Below are 18,779 nucleotides of genomic sequence, written 5' to 3'. Positions count from 1 at the left end.
ATGAGGCAGAAGAAGAGCCTCTGAGTGTTTTGTGTCTGAGTGAGTTCCTCCCCTTTTTGCTTAGGACTCAGGGGTATTTATAAAGGAGGTTTGATGTTACCTGACGTAGCTGTCTGCAGGGCAGGACTGTACCTTTGGTGGCGTCTGACATTGCCACTAGGGCTGCGTGGGAGGCCGAGCTGCTGCAATGTATGGCGAGCCTCGGGCAGTGTGTCGCTCAAGGGGATGCTGTCATGGCGTGTCACATCGCCATTTTTGCCCCTATCATATGCCCCCCCCGAAAGGAGCTATGCGTCGGTTTTGCCTGCTGGGAGTCCGAAGCATGGCTTCTCGCTTCAGGCGGGCTGTTTATGCGGGTCTGAGGGGCACGATGCAGACGGGGTGACCGCGCAGGTGCGGTCTCGGGAGGCGTAGAGCCGAGGGCCGAGGAGCACAACGCAGGCGGGGTGATCGCGCAGGTGTGGTCTCGGGAGACATAGAGCCGAGGGCCGAGGAGCACAACGCAGGCGGGGTGACCGCGGAGGTGTGGTCTCGAGAGGCATAGAGCCGAGAGCCGAGGAGCACAACGCAGGCAGGGTGACCGCGCAGGTGTGGTCTCGGGAGGCGTAGAGCCGAGGGCCGAGGAGCACAACGCAGGCGGGGTGACCGCGTAGGTGTGGCCGGGTGACGTAAAGCCGAGGGCCGAGGAGCACAACGCAGGCGGGCTGGCCGCGCAGGTGTGGTCTCGGGTGGCGTAAAGCCGAGGGTCGAGGAGCACAACACAGGCGGGCTGGCCGCGCAAGCGCGTCCTGGGTGGCGTAAAGCTGAAGAGCCGAGGAGCACGACGCAGGCGGGCTGGCCGCGCAGGCGTGTCCAGGTGGCGTAAAGCCGAGGGCCGAGGAGCACAACGCAGGCGGGCTGGCCGCGCAGGAGTGGTCTCGGGTGGTGTAAAGCCAAGGGCCAATGAGCACAACGCAGGCGGGCTGGCCGCGCAAGCGTGTCCCGGGTGGCGTAAAGCCGAGGGCCGAGGAGCACAACGCAGGCGGGCTGGCCGCGCAGGCGTGTCCCTGGTGGCGTAAAGCCGAGGGCCAAGGAGCACAATGCAGGCGGGCTGGCCGCGCAGGCGTGTCCAGGTGGCGTAAAGCCGAGGGCCGAGGAGCACAACGCAGGCGGGCTGGCCGCGCAGGAGTGGTCTCGGGTGGTGTAAAGCCGAGGGCCAAGGAGCACAACGCAGGCGGGCTGGCCGCGCAAGCGTGTCCTGAGTGGCGTAAAGCCGAGGGCCGAGGAGCACAACGCAGGCGGCCTGGCCGTGCAGGCGTGTCCCGGGTGGCGTAAAGCCGAGGGCCGAGGAGCACAACGCAGGCGGGCTGGCCGCGCAAGCGTGTCCCGGGTGGCGTAAAGCCGAGGGCCGAGGAGCACAACGCAGGCGGGCTGGCCGCGCAGGTGTGTCTCGGGTGGCGTAAAGCCGAGGGCCGAGGAGCACAACGCAGGCGGGCTGGCCGCGCAGGCGTGTCCAGGTGGCGTAAAGCCGAGGGCCGAGGAGCACAACGTAGGCGGGCTGGCCGCGCAGCAGTGGTCTCGGGTGGTGTAAAGCCGAGGGCCAAAGAGCACAACGCAGGCGGGCTGGCCGCGCAAGCGTGTCCCGGGTGGCGTAAAGCCGAGGGCCGAGGAGCACAACGCAGGCGGGCTGGCTGCGCAGGCGTGTCCCGGGTGGCGTAAAGCCAAGGGCCAAGGAGCACAACGCAGGCGGGCTGGCTGCGCAGGAGTGGTCTCGGGTGGCGTAAAGCCGAGGGCCGAGGAGCACAACGCAGGCCTGCTGGCCGCGCAGGTGTGGTCTCGGGTGGCGTAAAGCCGAAGAGCCAAGGAACACAACGCAGGCGGGTTGGCCGCGAAGGTGTGGTCTCGGGTGGCGTAAAGCCGAGGGCCGAGGAGCACAACGCAGGCGGGCTGGCCGCGTAGGTGTGGTCTCGGGTGGCGTAAAGCCGAGGGCCGAGGAGCACAACGCAGGCGGGCTGGCCGCGCAGGCGTGTCCCGGGTGGCGTAAAGCCGAGGGCCGAGGAGCACAACGCAGGCGGGCTGACCGCTCAGGTGTGGTCTCGGGTGGCGTAAAGCCGAGGGCCGAGGAGCACAACGCAGGCGGGCTGGCCGCGCAGGTGTGGTCTCGGGTGGCGTAAAGCCGAGGGTCGAGGAGCACAACGCAGGCGGGCTGGCCGCGCAGGTGTGGTCTCGGGTGGCGTAAAGCCGAAGAGCCAAGGAGTACGACGCAGGCGGGCTGGCCGCGGAGGTGTGCCTCGGGCATTTCGCGACCGAGGAGGGCCGCAGGCGGGCTGGCCGCGCTAGTGCGCCTCGGGCATTTCGTGACCGAGGAGGGACGCAGGCGGGCTGGCCGCACTGGTGTGCCTCGGGCATTTCGCGACCGAGGAGCAGGACACAGGCGGGCTGGCCGTGCTGGTGTGCCTCGGGCATTTCGCGACCGAGGAGCAGGACGCAGGCGGGCTGGTCGCGCTGGTGTGCCTCGGGCATTTCGCGACCGAGGAGCAGGACGCAGGCGGGCTGGCCGCGCTGGTGCGCCTCGAGCATTTTGCGACCGAGGAGGGACGCAGGCGGGCTGGCCGCGCTGGTGTGCCTCGGGCATTTCGCGATCGAGGAGCAGGACGCAGGCGGGCTGGCCGCGCTAGTGCTCCTCGGGAATTTCGCGACCGAGGAGCAAGACGCAGGCGGGCTGGTCGCGCTGTTGTGCCTCGGGCATTTCGCGACCGAGGAGGGACGCAGGCGGGCTGGCCGCGCTGGTGTGTCTCGGGCATTTCGCGACCGAGGAGCAGGACGCAGGCGGGCTGGCCGCGCTGGTGCGCCTCGAGCATTTCACGACCGAGGAGCAGGACGCAGGCGGGCTGGCCGCGCTGGTGTGCCTCGGACATTTCGTGACCGAGGAGCAGGACGCAGGCGGGCTGGCCGCGCTGGTGCGCCTCGGGCATTTCGCGACCGAGGAGGGACGTAGGCGGGCTGGCCGCGGTGGTGTGTCTCGGCCATTTCGCGACCTAGTAGCAGGACGAAGGCGGGCTGGCCGCGCTCGTGGGGCCGAGGGGCCGAGGCGCTCGGGCTGGCCGCGCTCGGGCTGGCCGCGCACGTGGGGCCGACGCGGGTGAGGTGCGCGGGCTGGCCGCGCGCGTGGGGCCGAGGGGCCGAGGCGCTCGGGCTGGCCGCGCACGTGGGGCCGATGCGGGCGAGGCGCGCGGGCTGGCCGCGCGTGGGGGCCGAGGAGCCGAGATGCTCGGGCTGGCCGCGCGCGTGGGGACGAGGGGCCGAGGCGCTCGGGTGCAATATGAAACTAAACTAGATATAAAAAAGAACTTCTAACAAAATGTCTCTAGGTGCAGCACATCTAAGCACAAATTAACATATTTCACCTCTTGTTGTGATTCTTTATGCCATGGCTTGAGAAAGGGCATGACTTAGTTCGGTCTCTGTTGTGTAAGGTCATTCACGTTCTTACTTACAAGGAAAGTTTCATGGAAAAGGGACGAAGAGTTGCGATAGTCATCTCCTAGGGTGTTCTCCGGTAAATCCACGAGGGGTTTCTAGTCTCGAGTGCCTGCACAACAAGTCAACGCCGAAGAGGAGAGTTCCAACTTGATCCCTCCAAAGCTTAAGTCAATTTTTGTGGATAGTGAATATTGTCCTCTAACATCTATCCAGAGATGGTTTTTATACCTTTCGTAGGGAGTCGACTCCCCCTATGCTTACTGTTAAGACCATTTTGGAACTAAGAGGGGGAGTGAATTAGTGCTTTCATAAAAATTATATCGATTCAAAACTTTCATTCGATAAAGCTTGTATCAGAAAGATATTTAACTTAAAAATATTTGTAAGAATGTAATTAGCAAGTAAAGCAGTTTACATTGTAAATGAAAAACATAAAGTAAATGTAAACTAGATTTTATAGTGGTTCGATCGTCCCGACCTACGTCCACTCCCGATTCCTCTTCACTCGAGGCTATTAGCTTTCACGATTGATCTTCTTTCAATGGGTGAAGATTAACTACCCTTACAATTCTTTCTCCTTTTCACAAGCTTAGGAGAGAACCTTTACACCTCTCTTTTAGACCTCACTCCTCTAAAAAACTTCTAACTCTAAGAGGAAGAGACTCTAAATCCTAAGAGAGTTTCCAAAACTTTTTCCTCAAGTATACTTTCTCCTTTCTACTCTTATTCTTACGTATTAATGTAGGAATAGTTGGGGGTATTTATAAACACCAAATGACTTCAAAAATTGAGCCAAAAAAAGTCTTATCCCGGGTCCTAGTAGTACCACTACCATTACTGGGTAGTACCATCGTTTAATAGACTAACAACTAGCGGTACCATCGCTTGTCAGTTTGACATTGGGCAGAACCGCCCAGTTTGACACTTGTTGGAAAACCCTGTTGAAGCAGAATAATTCTTTTCTCTCTTTGTGTATCAAAATGGGTTCCTTATCAAAATACCAACTTGATATCAAAATGTAAATATCAACCAGCAGAGCATAAACAATAGAGCAATTAATCAATCATATAGTGAGACCAAATCTTTTAACGTGGAAAACCCAATGTGGGAAAAATCACGAGACCGTAGTCCACCTCAAACTTCCACTATCAATAATGATGATAATAGGTTTACAGTAAATCTTCTCTAGAATAACTAGAGGATCATAATAACATCAAGAACATAGATCTTGACTTTAGCATATCATCATATAGGATGGATCTCCTCAAAAGAGAATTCTAGGTCTCACAAAGTGGGTATAGTAGGAAAGTACCTTAGAGAAGGGAAACTGTAGATCAACACCATTAGGATTGTAGAGTTTACTGTAAAGATTCTTTACATAAAATTTGGACCAAAATGGACAACGTTTGACCATCGATCGTCAAGCAGAAAACTTAGAAACCTAATCTTTCTCTCTCCTTCTCTCTCTCTTTTGCCGTGTTCTGCCGTCATTCACTACACACTTTTTTTTTTTGCTGTGCACGCTCGCTACTCACCTTTTGCCCTTTCTCTCTTAATTATTGATTTGGGCTTATGACCCAAATTGTCCAAGCCTACATATGGGCTGGACCTAACAATTCTCCCTCTCCAGCTCATATGGTGGACTCTACTAAGCCCGCTCTTTGCCTACATGCTTCAAGCTTCTCCTTAGGCAAAGACTTTGTCAACATATCTGATTCATTCTCATTATTATGCACTTTTTCTAATTATAATTCTTAGAGAGGTGAATAGCGTTCTAACTGTCACAGTAAACAGTATATCCTTCCTGTTTCAAGCCCAATTCTTGTAGAAACTTTTTTATCCATAAAACTTCCTTACAAGATTTAGTAATTGCTATATATTCTGCTTCTGTGGTTGATAGAACAACATACTTCTGTAACTTAGACTACCAAGAGACTGCTCCTCCTGCAAATGTCATCAAGAATCCCGAAGTGGACTTCCTGAAATCAGTATCACCTACCATGTCTGCATCTGTGTAACCTTCTAACACAGGTTCATTACTGCCAAAACATAAACACAACCTGGAAGTACCTCTTAGATATCTTAATATTCATTTCACTACTACCCAATGTTCATTTCCAGGATTTGAGAGAAATCGGCTGACAACTCCAACTGCATGAGCTATATCTAGCCTAGTACAAACCATAGCATACATCAAACTGCCTACTGCAGATGAGTAAGGCACTCTGGACATTTCTTCTTTTTCTTTCTCGCTTGTAGGACATTGTTTCGAACTAAGCTTGAAATGACCTGCAAGTGGAGAACAAACTGCTTCAGCTTTACTCATATTGAATCTTTCAAGAACATTTTCAATGTAAGTCTCCTGAGATAGCCAAATCTTCATTTTCTTCCTATCACGAAGAATCTTCATGCCAGGTATTTGTTTCACCGATCCCAAGTCTTTCATGGCAAAAGACTTATTTAGCTCTCTTTTAAGCTTTTCAATTTTTCCAACGTCATGACCAACAATCAGAATATCATCAACATATAGCAGTAAAATAATAAAATCATCATCGAAAAATTTCTTCATAAACACACAATGATCAGATGTGGTTCTATCATACTCTTGGCTCATCATAAAGGAATCAAACTTCTTATACCACTGTCTAGGTGCCTATTTGAGTCCATATAAGCTTTTCCTAAGCTTACACACTATATTTTCTTTTCCCTTGACTTTGAAACCTTCTAGTTGCTCTATGAAAATTTCTTCTTCTAAGTCACAATGAAGAAATGCTGTTTTTACATCAAGTTGCTCAACTTCTAAATTCAAGCGGGTAGCTAAACCAAGAACAACTCAGATAGAGGACATTTTCACAACTGGAGAAAATATTTCTTCAAAGTCAATACCTTTCTTCTGACTGAATCCTTTCACAACTAGTTGTGCCTTGTATCTTTGTTGTGAGCTATTATTCAATTTATAAACCCACTTATTCTTGAGTGCTTTCTTCTCTTTAGGCAATTTTACCAAGTCATAAGTGTGGTTCTCAAGCAAAGATCTTATCTCTTCTTGCATGGCTTTAACCCACTCATTCTTATTCTCATGTAGAATAGCTTATTGGTAAGTTTCTGGCTCTCCCCCATTAGTAAGCATAACATACTCATATGGAGGATATCTGGTAGATGGTTGTCGCTCTCTAGTGGATCTTCTCAATGAAATCTCAATTGGTAGTGGAGGTGCTTGTTCAGTTGGTTCAGCATCATCAATTGTAGGTGTATCATCACTGGTATTCTCTCTATAATCTTCTTGTTTATCTCCCCCATGATTATCATGAACTACAAGTGAAGGAACTGGACCCAAACTCTAAGGAATATAAATAGAGGTTTATGGCTTCTCAATATTATCACCATCATCAAACAATTGGTCTTCATGAAACACAACATCTTTGCTTCTAATAATCTTCTTGTTCACTGGATCCCATAATCTGTACCCAAACTCTTCATGACCATATCCCAAGAAGATACATGCTTTTGCTTTACTATCAACTTGGACCTCTCATCTTTGGGAATATGAACAAATGCTTTACACCCAAAGACTCTTAAGTGATTATAAGATATATCTTTTCCTCTCCATACTCTCTCTGGAACATCACCTTTCAGAGGAACTAATGGAGAAAGATTTATCAGATCAATTGTAGTTCTCATAGCCTCCCCCCAAAATGACTTTGATAACTTAGTATGGGAAAGCATACACATAATCTTTTCTTCAATGGTTCTGTTCATCCTTTTTGTCACACCGTTCTACTAAGGAGTTTTAGAAACTGTTTTCTCAAGCATGATACCATGGAACCTACAATAATTCTCAAAAGGACCCCTATACTCGCCACCATTATCTTATCGAATACACTTTAGTTTTCTTCCAGTTTCTCTTTCAACACTGACATGAAACTCCTTGAAAACATCGAGTACCTGGTCTTTAGATTTCAAAGTAAAACCCCACACTTTTTTAGAATAGTCATCAATAAAAGTAACAAAATAAAGAGTACCTCCAAGAGTTCTAGTTTGCATAGTACAAACATCAGTATGAACTAAATCAATAACATTTAATCTTCTAGATGATGGATATGTATGAAATACAACTCTATGTGTTTTTCCAATTAAGCAATGATCACAAGATTTAAGAGATGTACCTTACAACTCTAGTAAGAACTACTTTCTAGAAAGAGTTTGAAGTCCCTTCTCACTGATATATCCAAGCCTCTTATGCCAAAGATCTATACTTTTATCTTTTTGAATTGCATTAATCTCTCCTTTGTGTAACTTAGCTTCCATGACATAAAAAGAGTTAAGTTTCTTTCCTCTTGCCATAATCAGAGAACCTTTAGTGAGTTTCCATTTGCTTTTACCAAAATAGTGTGCAAAAGCCCTCATCATCAAGTCTACCTGTAGATATCAAGTTAAGACGAATATCTGGAACATGCCTTACATCTTTGAGTATCAATTTGCTCCAAATATTGGTCTCCAAACAAATATCTCCAATACCCACAATCTTAGATGTACCATTGTTTCCCATTTTGACATTACCAAAATCACCAACAGTGTAAGATCTGAAAAAATCACCATGAGAAGTGACATGAAATGAAGCACCAGAGTCAATTACCCAATTACTATCATAAGCTACAAGACTAACACAATCTTTATCACAGACAATAATGATATTACCTTCAGCAGCAACTGTATTGGTCTCTTTCTCATTTTTCTTTATTTCATTCTGTTCTCGCTTTCAAAATCTACACTCTTTCTTCATATGACCTAGCCTGTTACAATGAAAATATTTGATATCTCTTCTAGACTTGGATCTTCCTCTATATCCATGTGGGTTTCTGAAATGACTTCTTCTTGTTGAATCTTGTATTTTGATGATGAAACTACTTGATATATGTTTATGATTTAATCTGCGTTTTGAGTGACGCAGGATGCTTTGATCAGGATGAGACAATTAAAGCAGGAAAATCATGTTGTGCTAGAGGAACATGTCAGAAGATTGGACGTCGGGCCGGTGGATCGGTCGACGTATCGACAGAAGGCTTCGGGCCATGGGCTCGAGCATCGGGCCATGAAGAGCGGGTATTGTGCCAAGGATATCGGAGTTGCGGAGTTAACTGCCCGATTGGGCAATAGGCTGCAGGAGAGGACGATGCGTCGAAGAATCGGACGAAGCGTCGAGGGACCAATGACATGCCGGACAACTTGGTTAATTGCTTAGGATTAATTGTCTCGATCGAAGTTTTGTTTTAAGTGTGCAGGATTAACTACGATGGAAGAAAGACATGAAGCAGGAGTTGCGCCGGAGTCAAGACAATGATCACGTTGGGAGTTCGAGAGTTCGACGGAAGTTCGGACAGTCGTCGGTGTTGAATCTCGGATTTTGATGATGAAGTCAATTGTCATTTGTTGTCTAACTTATATGCTGAGATAAGTGTGCAGGATTAACTACGATGAAAGTAAGATATGCAGCAGGAGTTGCGCCGGAGTCATGACAATGATCACGTTGGGAGTTCGAGAGCTCGACGGAAGTTCGGACAGTCGTCGGAGGTTCTGCGGGAACAAATCCGAGAAGTCCATAAGCTTGCCAAAGAAGCTCATCGGAACTCGCCAAGTGGATCGTCGCAAGTCCAGGAGTTTACCGGAAGTCCGTAGGAGAATCACCGAGGGTTCATCGGATGATCGACGGAAGTTCGCCGGAAACTCGCCGGAAGAAGCGATTGACGCACCGGAGCAAGCTGCAGAAATTGTCTTAGGATTTATCATAGTTAGCACAATGATTAAGTTGATAATGGGAGGTGATCCCATTAGCTTAATCTTGGGGCAATTGGGCCCCTGAAAAACTCAAATTGGGTCGAATGGATCTACCCATTCGGACCCTGATTGTTGTGGGAGGTGCAACCGCCCAAGCCAGGAGGTAGCACCGCCTGGGCTAAGTCTCCCAGGGAGACTGGGCGGTACAACTGTCCCAGCCAGGAGGTGCAACCGCCTGGGCTCAGTCTTCAAGCGAGACTGGGCGGTGCAACCTCTCCTGACAGGAGGTAGCACCGCCTGAGCTCGGTCTTCGAGCTCTGGCAGGCGGTGCAACCGCCCTAGTCAGGAGGTGCAACCGTCGGAGCTCGGTCTTCGAGCTCTAGCAGAGAGGTGCAACCGCCCCTGACAGAGGTGGCACCGCCCAGAGGTTCAGTCTTCGAGCTCTGCCAGGTGGTGCAACCGCCCTAGTCAGTAGGTGCAACCGCCTGATCCCGGAATTCCGGGAATTGACAGTTTTGAGCTCCAAATTTGAACTGGGTTGGGGCCTATAAATACCCCACCCATTCAGCACTGAAAGGTAGCAACTTACACTCGAAATCTTGATATCTTTCTGTGATTCTTAGAGCTCAAAATTGTTGTAAAGGCCAAAAGTTCTCCTCCCTCTGTTCTTCAAAGTTTTGAGTTGTAAAGAGAGGAGAGAAAATTTCTGTAAGGGTTGTCTCCTAAGCCTATCAAAAGGAGTGAAACCGTAAAAGGGTGGTTGGCCTTCGCCTATTGAAGGAAGGCCTCTAGTTGACGTCGTTGACCTCGTCGGTGGAGGAAGCCAAATGTGGAGTAGGTCAAGATTGACCGAACCACTCTAAATCTCGGTTTGCATTTACTTTGAGCATTTTATCTTTACTGCAAACATCCTAAATAGCTACTGCCTTCTGCGCTTTTACGAACGAATTTCTAAGTTCAGAACTTTCCGAATCTGCGTTTAGACGTAAATCGGCTTTTTCGTACGATCATTACATTTCAGTTTACGTTTACGTCTTGATTTCAATCATAACTGCAAACTGCCTTCTGCGCATGTATAAAACATATCTCAAAGTTCAGTATCTTCAAAATTGTCATTTAGACGTAAACTGGTTTTATCGTACGAACGTCGCATTTCAGTTTGCGCTTGCATTCTGATTTTCATCATAAACTGCAAACTACCTTTGTAGATTTACTTTAACGTCATCTCTCTTAATCTTAAGTAATCTTAGAATCGGCTTTTACATCGAAATCGTTTTTTATCAAACGAACGCAGCTTTCGGTTTTAATCGCTGAAAAATTTCCGCTGCACTAATTCACCCCCCCCCTTAGTGCTCTTGATCCTAACAATTGGTATCAGAGCGGGGTTAACTCTCAAACGGATTAATACCCTAGAGAGATGGCTTACGCAGGAAACCAAGAGGGCCATTCTATTACACGTCCACCCATGTTCAATGGGACGGACTACACCTATTGGAAGACCCGAATGAGGATCTTTCTTATTTATATGGATTTTAAACTTTGGAATCTTGTCGAAAACGGTTTTTCGAAGTCTTCTCTTCCAATGATCGATTGGAATGATTTGGAGAAGAAGGCTTTCGCTCTTAATGCAAAGGCTATGAATGCCTTATTTTGTGCACTTGATAAAAACGAGTTTAATCGTGTTTCGATTTGTGAAACCGTATTTGATATTTGGCACACACTCGAAGTGACTCATGAAGGCACAAGTAGAGTGAAAGAGTCAAAAATCAATCTTTTGTTACACTCCTTTGAACTTTTCCGGATGAAACCGAGTGAGACTATTGGCGAAATGTTTACCCGTTTCACGGATGTCGTCAACAGTCTAAAAGGACTCGGAAAAAGTTTTTCGGATTTTGAGCTCGTAAATAAGATTCTAAGATCCCTTCCTAAGAGTTGGGATCCTAAAGTCACTGCTATTCAAGAGACGAAAGATCTAAACAACTTCCCTCTTGAAGAACTAATTAGGTCATTAATGACCTATGAGATGACTTGCAAAGCTCATGAAGAGCAAGAAGACATCCTTCCAAAGAATAGGAAGGATATGGCACTTAGAACTTTGGAAGACCACTTGAAAGAAAACTCAAGTGATGAGGACTGTGACGATGACTTGGCACTTCTAACAAGAAAATTTTAAAAATTCATTAAAAGAAACAAGTTTAAGAATGACATAAAAAATAAACTTGAACCCAAGAAGGACCAAGTTATTTGCTATGAGTGCAAAAAGCCGGGACACTACAAGAGTGATTGTCCCCAAGTCAAAAAGAGAACAACAAAGAAGAAGGCGCTCAAAGCAACATGGGATGATTCGAGCGCGTCCGAAGAAGAGGAGTCCAACACCGAGCAAGTTGCTCATTACGCCTTAATGGCCATCGGAGAAGAGGTAACGAATTTAATAGATGCAGATTTATCTTTCGATGAATTATTAAATACCTTCAATGACTTATTTGATGAATGCAAAATTATTGGTATAAAATATAAATTTCTAAAAAAGGAGCATGATAGTCTTACTTGTGATTTTGATAAGTTAAAAACTGAATATCATGATAGTTTAAATTTATGCATCAAATGCCATGATCTAGAAACTCTCCAAAAAGAAAACTTACTACTTAAGGACACCTTGAAGAAATTCGAGGTTAGTAGCAAGTCATTGAACATGATCCTTGCAAACAAGGGTCTCGTTTCCAAAAGAAGTGGAATTGGATTTGTGAAAAGTTCTCACCAAAATCCAACCACCTTCATGAAAGGCACCATTCTACATGTTCGACACCAAAACAAATGCAACTTTTGTTACAAATTTGGACACAAGACGCATCATTGTCCATTCAAGAAAATTAGTTCAAACAAATTGATTTGGGTTCTTAAAGGAACCATGATAAATTCTATGCAACATGATAGACAATGTCGATCTATTTGTGAGGCACCCAAAAGCAAATGGGTACCTAAAAATTATACCTTCCTGTAAAAACATTAAAAACATAAAAAATTTTAGGCTAGAGCAAGAAATAATATTCTGCTCCTTGATTCTCGATATTCATAACCCAAGATCCAAAAAGGAACTCGCAATGCTCTCTAGCCTAAATTACAAACGGAGATTATAAATTTAAAATCACAAATGCGACTTAGATACAACCTTATTTGACTTTTCAGAATTAGAAACGTATGATTCCCAAATTCACATATCCCCTGGATTTTCGAACCCATCAATTTCATCCGTTCATAACCTTCGAATCTAACTCTGTATCATGAAGTGACTAAGTCTGTCATGAACTTGCAAGACTTACCAACTTGAAGAAACTATCACAAACATGCGTACGACATTGAGAGTATGCACGTTAAAAATCTATCTTGATCGTGCAAAAGTCCTTGTCTTAAAATGAAAATTCTTACGTAATTACGTAAGTAAAGTTGATTGCTCTGAATGAAAATTCTCCTCAAGACAGAAAAACTCTCAGATCAGATCACACTGATCAGAACAAGTGCTCACCGCCCCAGCTGGAGGTAGCACCTCCAGCTGTCACGTGTTGCAAGCGGTTGCACCGCTCCAACCAGAGGTGCAACCGCCCGTAACTCTGCCCCTTTTTAACCCAAGCTAGGGCCGGCGGTGAAACCGACCCCAACTCACTCCCTTCCCTCCTCTGCTCTTCCAAGCCTCCTCCATCCCCATTTCTCCCATCTTAGCATCCCAAAATACCCCTCATTTCGAAGCAAAGCATCAACAATCCTTCCCTCCCTTGAAGATCTCACTAAGGTACTCTCTAAGAAGCCCTTAAACTCTGTTTTTTGATTCATTTACTCTTGCTCATCACTATTGTTCTAAACAGCAGTAGTTATGGGATCTAGAAGATCCTCAAGGGACATAGGAAAGAGGAGATTAGTAGAAGATTTTGATCTCACCCTTTTCGATTCAAAATACCATGCTGAAAAATTTTCCTCTTTCGAACTTAGGAGTGTCAATAAGGGAAAATACATAGACTTAAATGAACTAAGAGACTTAGAGACAATCCAATGGTTTGCAAACTTAGATCTACTTCCAATTTTGCAAATTAACGAACCCATCCATCCAAGACTTGTTAGATTATTTTACAACAACATACAAGTAGATGAAGAAGAAAGAATGTCCACCTATCTTTTAGGACAACACATCTCAATTACGGATAGATTCATTTGCGACATGATAGGCATTCCCATGAAAAGTAGAGGACTTTACTTTAGAGGATCATAGGATGATGAAACTGTTGGAACAACATACGTTGAAGCCCTAGGAACAATTTTTGCCAATCCCAACTTAGCATTTGTTCCTAAAAGTTGTGAACATCTACTGCCTCTAAACACTAAGGTACTTCATCATATCTTAACTAGCATCATTCTCCCTAAACAATACCATCATGATGAAGTAAGCCAATTAGAATTAGGAACTATATATTTGATCATGAAAGGACATGACATCTGTCTTGGTTATCTTATCCAATAAAACATGTTAGAACTATCTAAGAAAGACATGATGCTCCCATATGGTAGTATAATAATTAGAATAATGAAAGCCTACGATATTCTAATACCACCGGAAGAAGAAGTAATAAAAGTAGATAGATTTAGCATAATTAATAAAAATCTACTTCACCGATTAAGATGTTTTTATAGAAACAGTAACTGGGTTAGAATGCCAAGAAGAACTGATCCCCCTCAACCAAAACCAGAACCAGAAACACCAGTATTTAGGGATACCCAATCTCCTCCGATCTGTCCCTTTGAGGAAACACATCCATTTGAGCAAACTCATACATCATCTGTCGAAGATATTGGGATTCAGATGGACCGATTCGAACAAAGACAAGAATGACTTGAACAACAACAATATCAAATCCTATCTGAGCTGCAGCAAATTCATCGTCAATTTGACTCCTTGTTTAGGCACTTTAATTTTTCACCTCATGAATGAGCTTGTATGAACACAATCATCTGTTGTTATTGTAAACTCCTTATGTTACTCACCATGATGTGCTTTGACTTGATCCTTGATATGGTTACCTGATATATTTTGAGCATATGTAGAGTTGTAAACATCTATTGTGATAAATATATGCCCTGTGTCTTGTGGTAAATATAAACTAAATGGTTATCTCGGATTTTATATTGAAACTAAAAGTTTTGAAAACCTTGTGCTTTGATTTCCATGATAAATATAGTTTGAAAAAGTGATATACCAATGCAGTTGATAAGTCATTGTCATTGATACTAAACATCGACTAGCCGATATTTTTACAAAACCTCTAAGTGAAGAACAATTTGATTTTATAAGAAGAGAATTAGGAATGTTGATGTGTCCGAATACTTAAACTAGTTAAAATTACTTTTCGGACTTTACTGAATGATCAAATCACTTGATTGCCATGTGTTGAAATGTTTTGATTTTTGAAAAACTGTAGCATAATCTTGTCCGAATGCATGAAAGAATTCATCTCATTTTCGGACTCGTTTAACAGTTGGAATGACAAAAATCAAATACACTCTTATGAAAAATATTTTTTTTCGAAATGGATTTGATAAAATGACTTTCCTCCTTCATGCACAAAGAATTATAACATACAAGGAAAAGAAGTATTCAAAGCATTATACGTATCATGCCTTCCTTTATATGCTTGATAACTTGCTTATATTGTTCTCCTGGTATCACATCTACCATGCTTTTTGTTGATGACAAAGGGGGAGAAATATATGAATTGATTTGATGCTATAAACACTGATGCTATGATTATGCCATGCCTGCATCATCAAGAGATATATGAACAGATGCCATATATAGAAATGCAACACTTGCTAAAATATTTGAAATGTGTACATCATTAATGATATCAAAATCTTACTTCACAGCTTTACATGTTGATATCTTACAATATGATGAATTGCTTCAATTACCATCATTCAAAATTATTATGTAAGAATGAATGTCAAGCCTTGACATCATCTTCAGAGATGTCACTTGAATTCTTAGGTCTTGAATTCAAGAATGACTTATCTCAAGTATGGCATGTAGACAGGGGGAGTTAAGGTTAACTCCATTATCAATTGATTATCATCATCAAAAAGGGGGAGATTGTTGAATCTCGGATTTTGATGATGAAGTCAATTGTCATTTGTTGTCTAACCTATATGTTGAGATAAGTGTGCAGGATTAACTACGATGAAAGTAAGACATGCAGTAGGAGTTGCGCCGGAGTCATGACAATGATCACGTTGGGAGTTCGAGAGCTCGACGGAAGTTCGGACAGTCGTCGGAGGTTCTGCGGGAACAAATCCGAGAAGTCCATAAGTTTGCCAAAGAAGCTCGTCGGAACTCGCCAAGTGGATCGTCGCAAGTCCAGGAGTTTGCCGGAAGTCCGCAGGAGAATCACCGAGGGTTCATCGGAAGATCGACGGAAGTTCACCGGAAACTCGCCGGAAGAAGCGATTGACGCACCGGAGCAAGCTGCAGAAATTGTCTTAGGATTTACCGTAGTTAGCACAATGATTAAGTTGGTAATGGGAGGTGATCCCATTAGCTTAATCTTGGGGCAATTGGGCCCCTGAAAAACTCAAATTGGGCCGAATGGATCTACCCATTCGGACCCTGATTGCTATGGGAGGTGCAACCGCCCAAGCCAGGAAGTAGCACCGCTTGGGCTAAGCCTCCCAGGGAGACTGGGCAGTGCAACCGCCCCAGCCAGGAGGTGCAACCGCCTGGGCTCAGTCTCCAAGCGAGACTGGGCGGTGCAACCTCTCTTAACAGGAGGTAGCACCGCCTGAGCTCGGTCTTCGAGCTCTGGCAGGCGGTGCAATCGCCCCAGTCAGGAGGTGCAACCGCCTGAGCTCGATCTTCGAGCTCTGGCAGAGAGGTGCAACCGCCCCTGACAGAGGCGGCACCGCCCAGAGGCTCAGTCTTCGAGCTTTGCCAGGCGGTGCAACCGCCCCAGTCAGGAGGTGCAACCGCCTAATCCCGAAATTCCGGGAATTGACAGTTTTGAGCTCCAAATTTGAACTGGGTTGGGGCCTATAAATACCCCACCCATTCAGCACTGAAAGGTAGCAACTTACACTCGAAATCTTGATATCCTTATGTGATTCTTAGAGCTCAAAATTATTGTAAAGGCCAAAAGTTCTCCTCCCTCTGTTCTTCAAAGTTTTGAGTTGTAAAGAGAGGAGAGAAAATTTCTGTAAGGGTTGTCTCCTAAGCCCGTCAAAAGGAGTGAAACTGTAAAAGGGTGGTTGGCCTTCGCCTATTAAAGGAAGGCCTCTAGTTGACGTCGGTGACCTCGTCGCTGGAGGAAACCAAAAGTGGAGTAGGTCAAGATTGACCGAACCACTCTAAATCTCGGTTTGCATTTACTTTGAGCATTTTATCTTTACTACAAACCTCCTAAATAGCTACTGCCTTCTGCGCTTTTACGAACGAATTTCTAAGTTCAGAACTTTCCGAATCTGCATTTAGACGTAAATCGGCTTTTTCGTACGATCATTAAATTTCAGTTTACGTTTACGTCTTGATTTCAATCATAACTGCAAACTGCCTTATGCGCATGTATAAAACATATCTCAAAGTTCAGTATCTTCAAAATTGTCATTTAGACGTAAACTGGTTTTATTGTACGAACGTCGCATTTCAGTTTACGCTTACATTCTGATTTTCATCATAAACTGCAAACTGCCTTTATAGATTTACTTTAATGTCATCTCGCTTAATCTTAAGTAATCTTAGAATCGGCTTTTACATCGAAATCATTTTTTATCAAACGAACGTAGCTTTCGGTTTTAATCGCTGAAAAATTTCCGCTGCACTAATTTACCCCCCCCTCGTAGTGCTCTTGATCCTAACAGTCGGAGGTTCTGCGGGAACAAATCCGAGAAGTCCATGAGCTTGCCAAAGAAGCCCGTCAGAACTCGCCAAGAGGATCGTCACAAGTCCAGGAGTTTGCCGGAAGTCCGCAGGAGCATCACCGAGGGTTCATCGGATGATCGACGGAAGTTCGCCGGAAACTCGCCGGAAGAAGCTATTGACGCACCGGAGCAAGCTGCAGAAATTGTCTTAGGAATTATCGTAGTTAGCACAATGATTAAGTTGGAAATGGGAGGTGATCCCATTAACTTAATCTTGGGGCAATTGGGCCCCTAAAAAAACCCAAATTGGGCCGAATGGATCAACCCATTCGGACCCTGATTGCTGTGGGAGGTGCAACCGCCCAAGCCAGGAGGTGGCACCGCCTGGGCTAAGTCTCCCAGCGAGACTGGGCGGTGCAACCGCCCCAGCCAGGAGGTGGCACCGCTTGGGCTCAGTCTCCGAGCGAGACTAGGCGGTGCAACCTCCCCTGACAGGAGGTGGCACCGCCTGAGCTCGGTCTTCGAGCTCTGCCAGGCGGTGCAACCGCCCCAGTCAGGAGGTGCAACCGCCTGAGCTCGGTCTTCGAGCTCTGGCAAGAGGTGCAACCGCCCCTGACAAGAGGTAGCACCGCCCAGAGGCTTAGTCTTCGAGCTCTGCCAAGCGGTGCAACCGCCCTAGTCAGGAGGTGCAACCGCCTGATCCCGGAATTCCGGGAATTGACAGTTTTGAGCTCCAAATTTGAACTGGGTTGGGGCCTATAAATACCCCACCCATTCAGCACTGAAAGAGCATGAACTTACACCGAAATCTTCATCTTTTTCTGTGATTCTTAGAGCTCAAAATTGTTGTAAAGGCCAAAAGTTCTTCTCCCTCTGTTCTTCCAAGTTCTGAGTTGTAAAGAGAGGAGAGAAAATTCTGTAAGGGTTGTCTCCTAAGCCCGTCAAAAGGTGTGAGACTGTAAAAGGGTGGTTGGCCTTCGCCTATTGAAGGAAGGCCTCTAGTTGACATCGGTGACCTCGTCGGTGGAGGAAGCCAAAAGTGGAGTAGGTCAAGATTGACCGAACCACTCTAAATCTTGATTTGCATTTACTTTCAGCATATTATCTTTACTGCAAACCTCCTCTATAGCTTACTGCTTTCTGCGCATATACGATCCGGTTTCAAGCGCTGCACTTTCCGAATCAGCGTTTATACGTAAAACTATTTTTTCGTACGATCATCGTATTTCAGTTTGCGTTTACGTCTTGATATCAATCATAACTGCAAACTACCTTTATGTCCTTGCTTAAACTGCATCTAGCCTAATCAAGTGATTTACGAATCAACATTTAGACGTAAATAAGCTTTTTCGTACGAACGTCGTATTTCAGTTTGCGCTTATATTCTGGTTTTCATCATAACTACAAACTGCCTTCATAAGATTGATTTTAATGTCATCTCGCTTGATCTTAAGTTAAAGTAATCTTAGAATCGGCTTTCACAATGAAATCATTTTTATCGTTCGAATGTGTTTTATCGTTGAAAGATTTCCGCTGCACTAATTCACAATGATCTTAAGTTAACGTCTTAGTGCTTTTGATCCTAACAATTGGTATCAGAGCGGGGTTAACTCTCAAACAGATTGAAACCCAAGAGAGATGGCTTACGTCGG

The sequence above is a fragment of the Musa acuminata genome, chromosome BXJ1-2 (genome assembly GCF_036884655.1).
Source record: "Musa acuminata AAA Group cultivar baxijiao chromosome BXJ1-2, Cavendish_Baxijiao_AAA, whole genome shotgun sequence".
Lineage (NCBI taxonomy): Eukaryota > Viridiplantae > Streptophyta > Magnoliopsida > Zingiberales > Musaceae > Musa > Musa acuminata.
Note: the sequence above shows the minus strand (reverse complement) of the source record.